This window comes from Plecotus auritus (assembly GCF_963455305.1).
Source record: "Plecotus auritus genome assembly, chromosome: 1".
In the NCBI taxonomy this organism is placed as follows: domain Eukaryota; kingdom Metazoa; phylum Chordata; class Mammalia; order Chiroptera; family Vespertilionidae; genus Plecotus; species Plecotus auritus.
In genome coordinates, this window is record NC_137770.1 from 177,664,259 (window position 1) to 177,675,487 (window position 11,229).

An 11,229-nucleotide genomic window follows, 5' to 3' on the forward strand; every position below is an offset into this window, starting at 1 on the left:
CCTAGATAACTCTTTATGTGTGAAACGATAAAGGATTGTAGTAAATCAGCACTGCCTATTATTAATATACTAGCAGGCCTGCTAGTGTATTAATATCATAGTAGGCCTCTAGCTATATCTATAACAAGAAACAGTTGTCTGAGTCCCCCAATGTGCTGGATGGAGTCCCGGAGCTTTCTGAATCCCATTTCTAGGGAGAGATTCAGAGGGGAAATTCCAGCCCTTAACACTTTTGCTACAGAAAATTAATTAGGAAACTTTCTAGAATCAAAGCAAATACTCTAGTATGGCTAAGACCACAATAACTGAACCAACTTTTATCCTTGGAAACTCCTGCAAGGGACCTAATATGAACAAAACTTACTAAAATAAGGTGGTTTGGGTGGCATGTGGGGTGGTTTTGGCAAAGGGTGACTAAAGTACTGGTGAAAGACTATATGAATGTACTTGAAAATACTTAAGGCCATATTTAATTATAAAATGGGTTCTCAAATCTACTCTTGTCTTTCTCAAAACTCTTTTCTAGAATCTAGTTTAGACAACACAGGTAAAAGATAGCCAACTTGATAGGGTCACAAGATGAAACATAAAATTTTAAATCTACAAAGTTTATATAAAAAATTTAAAGCTGAAAATTGTTCATCTATGTCATTCATTGAGATTAGAACTTCATTTGCTGTCATAACCTTTGTATATAAATTATGGCAAAAGTACCCATACAAAAATAAAATGTTTGGCTGTAACTATCACATTAATGTTATAACTTATAAATAACAAGTTTTCCTGGGGTAAACGGACAAGACCATTCTTAGAAAAATATCTTTGTTGAAGAAATGTAAGTTTTTATGAAGAGTAGGCATTATAAATACAAGGTGATGTGAAAGTCCTTTATTGCTTTACATATGAATAGATTTCTGTATGTTTCCACAATCTCAGCATTACATACATAGGGATATGAAGCCATTATAGTCACTCAAACTTTACATTCTTATTTATTAAATTAAGAACCAGTTTGAATGGTATGTGATTCTATGAGAACTGTCTTTTGTATTTCCATTTGAGGCTCAGTTACACAGACTAAATGGTGCATGATACGTGTCTCTCAGGTAAAAGTACCATTTGTTGTCAGGTACCAGAGTCCAACCAATAAAAGGCATATCACGATTGCCTAATAAATACTGTTTCACTCGAGCATTAGCTTTCTACTGGAAAGCTCCTATAATTCACTGTATTAGTCACTTCAACATAGATTGCTCAAATAAGGCTGCTTCGGTTGGCAATAAATAACATCATTCTTTTCTATTTTGTTATAACCTTTTCTATTTTGTTATAACCTTTTCTATTTACAATGACACTTGAAAGACTTAAAATCAATGAAAAAAAATCCTTGAATGAGGATTAACAACAACAACAAAAAATAGAGATAGAAAATGGAAAAGTTGATTTATTATGGATGATATAGAATTGTTAATCAGGACTATCCTTTAATAAGTCCACACAATTTGGGGTATGGAAGCTAACAGAGCATTTGGCTGTTGTGATTAGATGTGCCTGGCTGAAATTACCGAGGAAAATACTGATCTGAGCCAGGTCAAAATAATATATTTGAAGACAATGACATTTCACTGGTAGTACATGGCACTACTATACTACTATATTGCAGTGATAAATAAGAGACTATGAAATAAAGATGGATGACTAATTCCAAAGTACAGTTGTATTTCTGTTACATATCAGAGGTTGTTAGGAGTTAACTCATTTTCCTTGATTAGAAGATAAATGAATCTCACCCCACTAAACGTGGAAGAAAATGTATTACCCAATTAGATATAGATGTAGTAGGTCAGGAAGTATGATAGCAATACAGGAATAAAGTTTTTATAGCATCGGAACCACTTTACTCTGTCCTTCGAAAGAATCAATGAAAACAAAATGTTTAGGGGGCACTTCAAGTTATCCGTAAGTGGTTTCAATAAAATACAATTCAGTTAGGGAATTAGCATTGTTACAGCTTTGGTCATTGGGAGCTTTTTCAGTTGGCTCCTGTGTTCCTTTGACATCTCTGTGTGTCTAAGCATTTCCTTACTTTCTGGCACTACTAAATGCTCCAGTTCATCTTATATATTTTCATCTTGTCATTTCTCCAAGGAGCTCTGATTCCTTTTATTGAAGAACTAAAGGTCCGGTGCATGAATTTATGCATGGGTGGGGTCCAGCCAGCCCACCCTGATGGGGGCCAATCAGGGGCGGGGCTGGCTGGGGGGAGGGGCCACCGAGGTTGCAGGGAGCCGATTGGGGCCCCAATCCAGCTGGGTGGCCACCACAGTGCGCACCATAGCGACCAGTCGTTCTGGTCACTTGGCTTTTAAATATATAGACCAGAGGCCAGATGCATGAAATTCATGCAAGAGTAGGCCTTCCTTCCCCTGGCTGCTGGCACTGACTTCCCTCTGGCACCCGGGACCCGGGCTTCATTCCGGCCGCCAGCAGGCATCCAGGACCCAGGCTTCCCTCTGGCCCCAGCTTCGTCCGGAAGGACATCCGGAATCACATCCAGAATGACTTCAGGTCTAAATTAGCATATCATGCCTTTATTATTATAGATGGTATTAGAAACCAAGATCTGGGTACAAAATGTGCTATTTCTACGTCAAGTCTTCCAAGCCATGAACACAGAATATCTTTACATTTAATTAGATCTTTATTTCCTACATTGGTTTTGTAGTTTCCCTCATATAGATCCTGTATATGTTTTGTTAGATTTATACCTAAGTATTTCTATTTTGGGGTCTAATTTTTTTTTTTAATTTCGAGTTCCAAATGTTCATTGATAGTAAATAGGAAATCAATTGACTTTTGTATGGTAACCTTGTATTCTGTGATCTTACTATAACCACTAATTAGTTCCATAAGGATTTTTTTTGTTGTTGATTTAGAAGAGTTTTTTACAAAGACAATCATGTCATTTGAGAACAGTTTCGCTTCTTTTCATTTCCTTTTCTTGTCTTATTGCACTAGCTAGGACTTCCAGTATGATATTGGACATGATATTGGACATATTTGTGTACTTGTTATACTACATATTCTTTTCTGAGTTCTGTCACTTAAATCTTTTCTCCAAATCACGTTGAATTTTTAGGTTTATGTTGTTCTTTCTATATTCTATCATTTAAAAATTTTCTCGTTTTAAAATATTGGGTTATACTTTTCATCTATTTTTCTGCTTCATAATCAGAGCTTCCTGCTCATCCCTTTGTACTTACCCTGAAATTACAATCTGCAAGTTTTGCTGATTTCACATTGGTTTCCCTTGCTTTTCAGTGAATACCTGTTGGCAGTTTGTGGTCCTCCCATTCTTATAGCCTTCAGATGCTATTTGTCTTTCCACTGTTTCCTCCTGCACAGATGTTGACACTGAATTGATTTGTTCCCAGCCACTCATATTCTGAGCTTTATAAGAAATCTTTTTCACTTAGTTTTGTAGCTATGATCTGAGCATGCTGATATTAGTGTTCTTTGTCTATCATACATGCTCTACCTGTTTCTATGAGGAGATTCAGACTGCTCTGCCTCTGTAGTCACCTTCCTAGAGTCTTCGATATTGCTTGGGAGGGGTGTGAATAAGGAACTGGAAAAAAAAAAAACAACCCACCATTTTAAACCTTTCCTATAGCTCTGAAATCAATTAAAATTCAAGTTGGAATGATAGGTTGTTCCTGCTTTTAAATAACTTGCAAGGCATTTTTAAAAATTAGTTTATATTTGGTTTTCCTAACTAGAAATTAATGTACAGTTGTCCCTTAGGGGGTTAGTTCCAGGATGCCACCCCGGATAGTGAAATCCAAGGGCACTTTAGTCCCTTATATAAAACTAGAGGCCTGATGCAGGAAATTCATGTATGGGTAGGATCCCTAGGTCTGGCCGGCCATCAGGGCTGATCTGTGGAGCGACTGGCAGGGTGATCGGGGGCCCCCGCTGGCACCCACCTTCGCCGCCCTGGTGCTGCCCGCTCGCCAGCCCTGCCCCCCGCCGCTGCCATTCACCTCCCTCTGCAGGAGGCGACGGGACGATTGGGAGGCAGTGCTGGCCCACTCGCCCCATCCCCTGCGAGGCGACCGGTGGGGTGATTGGGGGCAGCTCCTGCATTGAGCGTTTGCCCCCTGGTGGTCAGTATGCATCATAGCGACCATTTGTTTCACTGGTCATTCTGCTGTTTGGTCGATTTGCATATTAGGCTTTTATCTATACTAGAGGCCCAGTGCATGAAATTCGTGCAAGGGGGAGGTGTGTCCCTCAGCCCAGGCTGCACCCTCTCCAATCTGGGACCCCTCGAGGGATGTCCGACTGCCCATTTAGGCCTGATCCCAGAAGGATCGGGTCTAAACGGGCAGTTGGACATCCCTCTCACAATCCAGGACTGCTGGCTCCCAACTGCTCACCCATCTGCCTGCCTTCCTGATTGCCCCAACCGCTTCTGCCCGCCAGCCTGATCACCCATACCCTGCCAGCCTGATTGATGCCTAACTGCTCCCTGCCAGCCTGTTTGCCCCTAACTGCCCTCCCCTGCAGGCCTGGTCACCCCTAACTGCCCTCCCCTGCAGGCCTGGTCACCCCTAACTGCCCTCCCCTGCAGGCCTGGTCCACCCCAACTGCTCTCCCCTGCAGGCCTGTGTCCCCCCCAACTGCCCTTCCCTGCAGGCACGGTCGCCCCCAACTTCCCTCCTCTGCCGGCCTAGTCAGCCTAACTGCCCTCCCCTGCAGGCTTGATTGCCCCCAACTGCCCTCCCTTGCAGACCTGGTCCCTCCCAACTGCCCTCCCTTGCTGGCCTTCTTGTGGCGGCCATCTTTTGCCCACATGGGGGCAGTCATCTTTGACCACAGGGGGACAGCCATCTTGTGTGTTGGAGTGATGGTCAATTTGCATATTACTCTTTTATTAGATAGGACTAGAGGCCCAGTGCACGAAATTTGTGCACTGGGGTGGGTGTCCCTCAGCCCAACCTGCACCCTCTCCAATCTGGGACCCCTTGGGGGATGTCCAACTGCCCACAGGGATCGGGCCTAAACAGGCAGTCAGACATCCCTTTCACAATCTGGGACTGCTGGGTCCCAACTGCTTGCTTGCCTGCCTGATTGCCCCTAACCGCTTCTGCCTGCCAGCCTGATCACCTCCTCACCACTCCCCTGCCAGCCTGATCGACGCCTAACTGCTCCCTTGCCAGCACGATCATCCCCAACTGCCCTCTTCTAACAATCTGTCACCCCCAAATGCCCTCCCCTGCATATTCCCTCTTTATTAGATAGGGTTTTTTCTTTAACATATTGGACAGCCGTAACTGCTTTGGCTCAGTGGATGGAGCGTCGGCCTGCAGACTCAAGGATCCCAAGTTCGATTCTGGTCAAGGGCATGTACCTTGGTTGGGGGCACATACCCAGTGGGGTGTGGTGCAGGAGGCAGCTGATCGATGTTTCTCTCTCATAGATGTTTCTAGCTCTCTATTCCTTTCCCTTCCTCTCTGTAAAAAATCAATAAAATATATTTTTTTAAAAAAGAAACATTTAAGATTCCTCCATATCTGCCTGGCTGGTGTGACTCTGGTTGAGACCCCAGGCTGCTGCCGCTGGGCGGGGATTGTACCATAGGGGTGCGCGCCCCTCCCAGGCTGAGAACCCAGCCCAGGCTGCTGCCGCTGGGAGGGGATCATGCCGTGGCGGTGCGCGTGCCTCCCAGGCTGAGACCCCAGCCCAGGCTGCCGCTGCTGGGAGGGGATCGCGCCATGGGTAGTGAATTTGTTTTTGTTTTTTATAAAGGGTCAGGAGGGCCTCTGGGCAGCATTCCGCCAGGCCACTTACTCTGCCGGCTCTCAGCGGCAGCTCTCCCTGAGACTGAGGGACTCCAGCAGGGCTGAGAGGACTGGGCGCCGCCATTTTGTCACGGAGTGATGGTTAATTAGCATATTACTCTTTTATTAGCTAGGACTAGAGGCCCAGTGCACGAATTCGTGCACCTTGAAAGGAACTATGGGCCGTGAGGCTGCAGTGGGCACAGAGGCGGCCCTCGGTCCATCTTCTGCACCCCCACCTGGCCCCTCCCATCGCGGCCCCCGGTCCCGTCTGCCGGCAGCCCTGCTCCCACCGCTGCCGCTCCCACGTGCTTACGGCGCCAGCCCCACTTGCACCCACTGACGGCACGAAGGGACTGGGGCTGGTGCTGGGTGCCAGCAGCAGGTGCAAGCGGCAGCTCTGGCACCAGCAGAGGGTGGGAGCGGCAGCTCTGGTGCCAGCAAAGGGTGCAAGCGGGGCCAGGGCTGGTAGTGGGTGCGAGTGCCCGATGGGACCGCAGTGCGCAGCAGCAAAGAATTTTCAGTAACCACCAGAGGCTTACCCTGATGACAGCGACCAGCGCCCCGCCTTGGTCTGGTGCCCCTGCTCACCTGCTCCACCATCCCGCCGCAGCAGATGCCCATCATGTTCCCGCGCTCTGCCGCCTGCTGCCAATGCCCACCATGTTCCACACAAGCCCTCTGATGGTCAGTGCCCATCATAACGACTGGTTGTTCAGTTGTTCCACCGTTCAGTCTGTTTGCATATTAGGGTTTTATATATAGAGGCCCGGTGCGTGGGATTTGTGTACTGGTGAGGGGCGTGGCCTGTGGGGATTAGCCCGCTGTGGGAGTACCGCTCATCCTGGTCTGCCGAGGGGCTGTGGACCCACCCTCTGAGCAGCTCCTCTCTGGTCTGGCATCTTCTGTGGGGCTGGACCACTCACCTCTCCAGGGGACCTGGTCGGGGCCGGGCCCAGGAACAACAGCACTGAGAGGCGGCAGAGTAGGCCTCAGTCCTGTGGCGGCCACAAACCCGCCTCCCAGTCTCCGGGGTCAGCTCTGAGATCCCAGTGGCGGCGCTGTGCGGCCTGTGGGGCATCCAGAGGAGGCAGCAGGGAGCGAGGAGGAGGAACCTGGGGCGAGGAGGCGATGATAACAGCCCGGGTTCCTGCCCGTCGGCCCAGGGTTCACAGTGGGAGCAGCCACTCATCCTGGTCAGCTGAGCGGCACTCCCACTATGGTAGCACTCTGATCACCAGGAAGCAGCTCTTGTGTTGAGCATCTTCCCCCTGGTGGTCAGTGAATGTCATAGTGACTGGTCGACTGGTCATTCCGCCGTTCAGTTGCTGGCCTTTTATTACATAGGATAGGATATAAAAGGCTAATATGCTAAGTGTCCTTCCCACTTTCTGACTGGTTGCTATGACATGCACTGACCACCAGGGGGCAGATGCTCAATGCAGAAGCTGCCATGACGCACACAGAGAAACGGCACTGCAGACCTGGCACTGACAAAGCAACACTTGGCTTCCCCCAAGTGGGACACAGGCCCCGCCACCACCCCAGAGCAACAGCCCACCAAATCACAGCTGACGCTGCCATGGCACAAAATGTGGTCCACAGTCCAGCCCAGCCCACAAACGGTGTCTGCGGGAGCTGGGTAATGATGTCATGTTTTAGTGACATTCTGAAATGGAAATTGTCAACAGAATATGTGTGAAGACCAACTACTGCTACAACGTACCTCTGAAGCCAAAAGAAGCCGGCATCCTCGACAGAATATCTGAAGACCAACTATTGGCATAACATACCTCTGAGGCTGAAAGAAAGCGATGTCATCAACATAATATGTCTGAAGAACAGTCATCAACAAATACTACCAATACTGGTAGGAACTGCCTTCATAGCAAAAATGAGGTAAATGAGGATGCAATTATCAAACACAGTTGTGGTGGAATGACTGTTACATGTCAATTTTGCCTATCCCTAAATTTCTCAGATGAAAAACCATCTGATGGGAAATTTATGCGATATTGTAGCATAGGCAAATTGTGTCCGAATGATAAAAGTTTTCCAGAATACCTGGCATATTTAAAAATATTAATGATAAACAAAGATTATGACAGTAAAAATTTCATAAAAATATTTGTTATATCATGTTGTTATTGTTTTTTATTAATCAATTTATATATTATTTTCATGGACATTTTACTAATTTTCTTTCATCTCTGACACTTCTATTATAGAGAAAGGGCAAATAGCAATATTAAAATACTTCTTCTAATTAATTTCCTTTCAATGTGCACCAATTCGTGCACTGAGCCACTAGTTATATATAGGATGAGGTACTACTTGCATATAATCAATGCACATCCTCCTGTATACTTTATACTGTACAATCATTTCTAGATTACTTGTGATATCTAAAACAATGTAAACACTGTGTAAATAGTTGTTATACTGTATTTTTAGGGAATAATCACAAATAAAATAATCTGTATATGTTCAACAGAGCACAACCATTGTAGGCTTACCTACATACAGGATGGAGCAAAAGCAGGTTTACAGTTGTTCATATGAAAAAAGAAAATAATTCATAAATAATGAGAATAAACTGTTTCCTGTACTCACAACTGTAAACCTACTTTTGCCCCACCCAATAGTACACATCAGCAACAATGTAACTTTTAAAAATATATATATTTTTGATGCTTGGTTGGTTGAACATGAGAATGTGATACCTGCAGATCTGGAGGGCAGACTGTACCACAAATGTGCTCTATTCCCATACCTCCCCACTCTCAACTTGCTGCAGAGTACTCTCAAACTTAATGGGATATCAGAATTAGGCTTAAAATTATGACATTTGTGATGATTGCCCAATGCTCTCAGGCCAAACATTTGGAGGAGCTCATAACTGTATTTACTAGTGTGTTTCTGTGTCCTAAAATTCTGGTTCTCTCTGTATCCCCCTTCTCTCTACAATATACAGTCCAAGTTAACAAACTGGCAACCGATTGTCTGAATGTGGTTCCCAGACATGTTTTGTTTAGCCTGCTCAGTATTTTTTTTTAATCGCTGACAACACTTAAAACCAAGTTTCACATAAAGATTCAGATTTCTGGCTGCTCTTAAAAAATTGAGATCTGATGTAATTAGGCCCACATTTCTACTTGGAACTTGTACCCTGATTAAACAGAGAATGTGCTTTCCTGTTTGTGACACTGTTCTCCCAGATAGTTTTTCTCTTTTCTTACCTTCTAGTCCTCATCTATACTAATAAAAGCCTAGGTGACCCTTGTGCGTGACGTCGTCACAAGATGGCCATGAGCACAGCGGAGGCAGGGCCCAGTGGCCACTCCACACGGTGAGGCCTGGGGGTCCCACGGCTCCACGCGGCACGGAGGATGCCAGTCCCAGCATCTCCGCCACCTCGCGTGGAGGAGGCGGGTCCCGGCGGAGGAGGCGGGTCCTGGTGGAGGAGGCGGGTTGCGGCAGGGGAGGGCAGTTGGGGGCGATCGAGCCGACATGGGAGGGCAGTTGGGGCAAGCAGGATAGCAGGGGAGCAGTTAGGTGTCAATCAGGCTGGCAGGGGAGCGGTTAGGGGGCGATCAGGCTGGCAGGCAGAAGCAGTTAGGGGCAATCAGGCAGGCAAACAGGCGAGTGGTTAGGAGCCAGCAGTCCTGGATTGTGAGAGGGATGTCCGACTGCCCGTTTAGGCCCGATCCCCAAGGGGTCCCAGATTGGAGAGGGTGCAGGCTGGGCTGAGGGACAACCCCCCCCTCCCACTGCCCCTGTGCATGAATTTCACACACCAGGCCACTAGTGACCATTACAGGTTTGTAACCATGGACTAACATCTCTTTGATTTGAATCTCTTATGTTGGCTTAAACTACCAACTATGTGATTTCGAAATCTGTTTCTACTTAGATGTCCTTTAGACTCACAGAACCCATAGTTAAAACCAAACTATTTTTTGCAAAATCTATTTTTTTCCACTATTCTCTAAATGATCCAGTTAACACAATTACATTCCTACAGTTGTCCAGATTATAAAAACCCTCAGAACTATTCTCTCTTCCTTCCTCATCCTACTCAAAACTTTTCAGTCATATGCCAAACTATGACATGCACTGTTACCAATATTTTAAATACCTTTCTCTTTTTATCTCAAAAACCCCTACTTACTTTCTAAGATGGAGCAAACTTATTCAACTTCTGAAATTATGTCTCTTGACTCTAGGTGCATTCAGTTGCTCCTTTCCATGTACAAGCATCTCACGTATATTATATGTTATATAGTATTTATTTGCTGCTGGTTCTCCAACTAGACTAAGGATTCCTTAAGGATACCAATCATGATTTAGTTATCTTTGTATCAAAACCAAGACAAAAATATGGAACTCAGAAAATGTGTCAAATACATGAATTTTACAAATTAATAAACATGAAACTATTTCATGATTATACTTTTTTTTTTCCTGGTACTTTTTTGGTGCTTGCTTTGGATTGATACTACAATCACTTCAAATTTTGCACCATGATTATAAAGTTAAAAGAAAACTTATTGACTCAACTATGAGGGTTTTTAAAGTAACAAGTTTAAAAAAATGTCTAAGGGTGCCAACTATTAATTATGAAAAAAAAATGTAATTATTCATAACACAGATCCCTGAGGAACAACTGAACAGCTGTTAAAAGATCTGGCACATCGCTATGCCAGCCTGAGTTTAATGACCTACGTGTGAAGGGCTACATATCCAATTACTAATCCTCCCTCAGCTACTCTTTGCCCTGATATGGAGGCAGCTGAAAAAAGATGCCCTACTAACAAATCAAAAATGGATCCAATGCTCAATTAAGAGATCTTTTAGATTTGAGATGAGGAATTAACAGAGTGACCACAACAATGTTACAGCTGACATGTTTTTCAAGAAATATTTGAGAGTTTAAAGCAAGGGAAATGTCATTTTTTTGTGATTAAATTTAGATACATTTCAATTCTTATAGAAAACTCAAATCCTGAATTTAATTTTTATTCACTGAAACCTTTAAAGATGTTCAGATATGTTTTCAAATATCAAGAATAATTTACTTCAGCCCTGCCGGTGTGGCTCAGTGGTTGAGCATCAACCCAAGATTCAGGAGGTCATGCCTTGATTCCAGGTCAGGGCACATGCCAAGGTTGTGGGCTCGGTCTCCAGTAGGGGGCGTGCAGGAGGCAGCCGATCAATGATTCTCTCATCACTGATGTTGTCTCTTCCTCTCTGAATTCAATAAAAATATATTTTTAAAAAGGAATAATTTACTTCAGAATTGTTTTCATACTGATAGCAGTCTCCTATTCCTTTCAAACTTTATTCGTATCTTCAAATTCTGCAATAATCACTTGTTAAAAGTAGG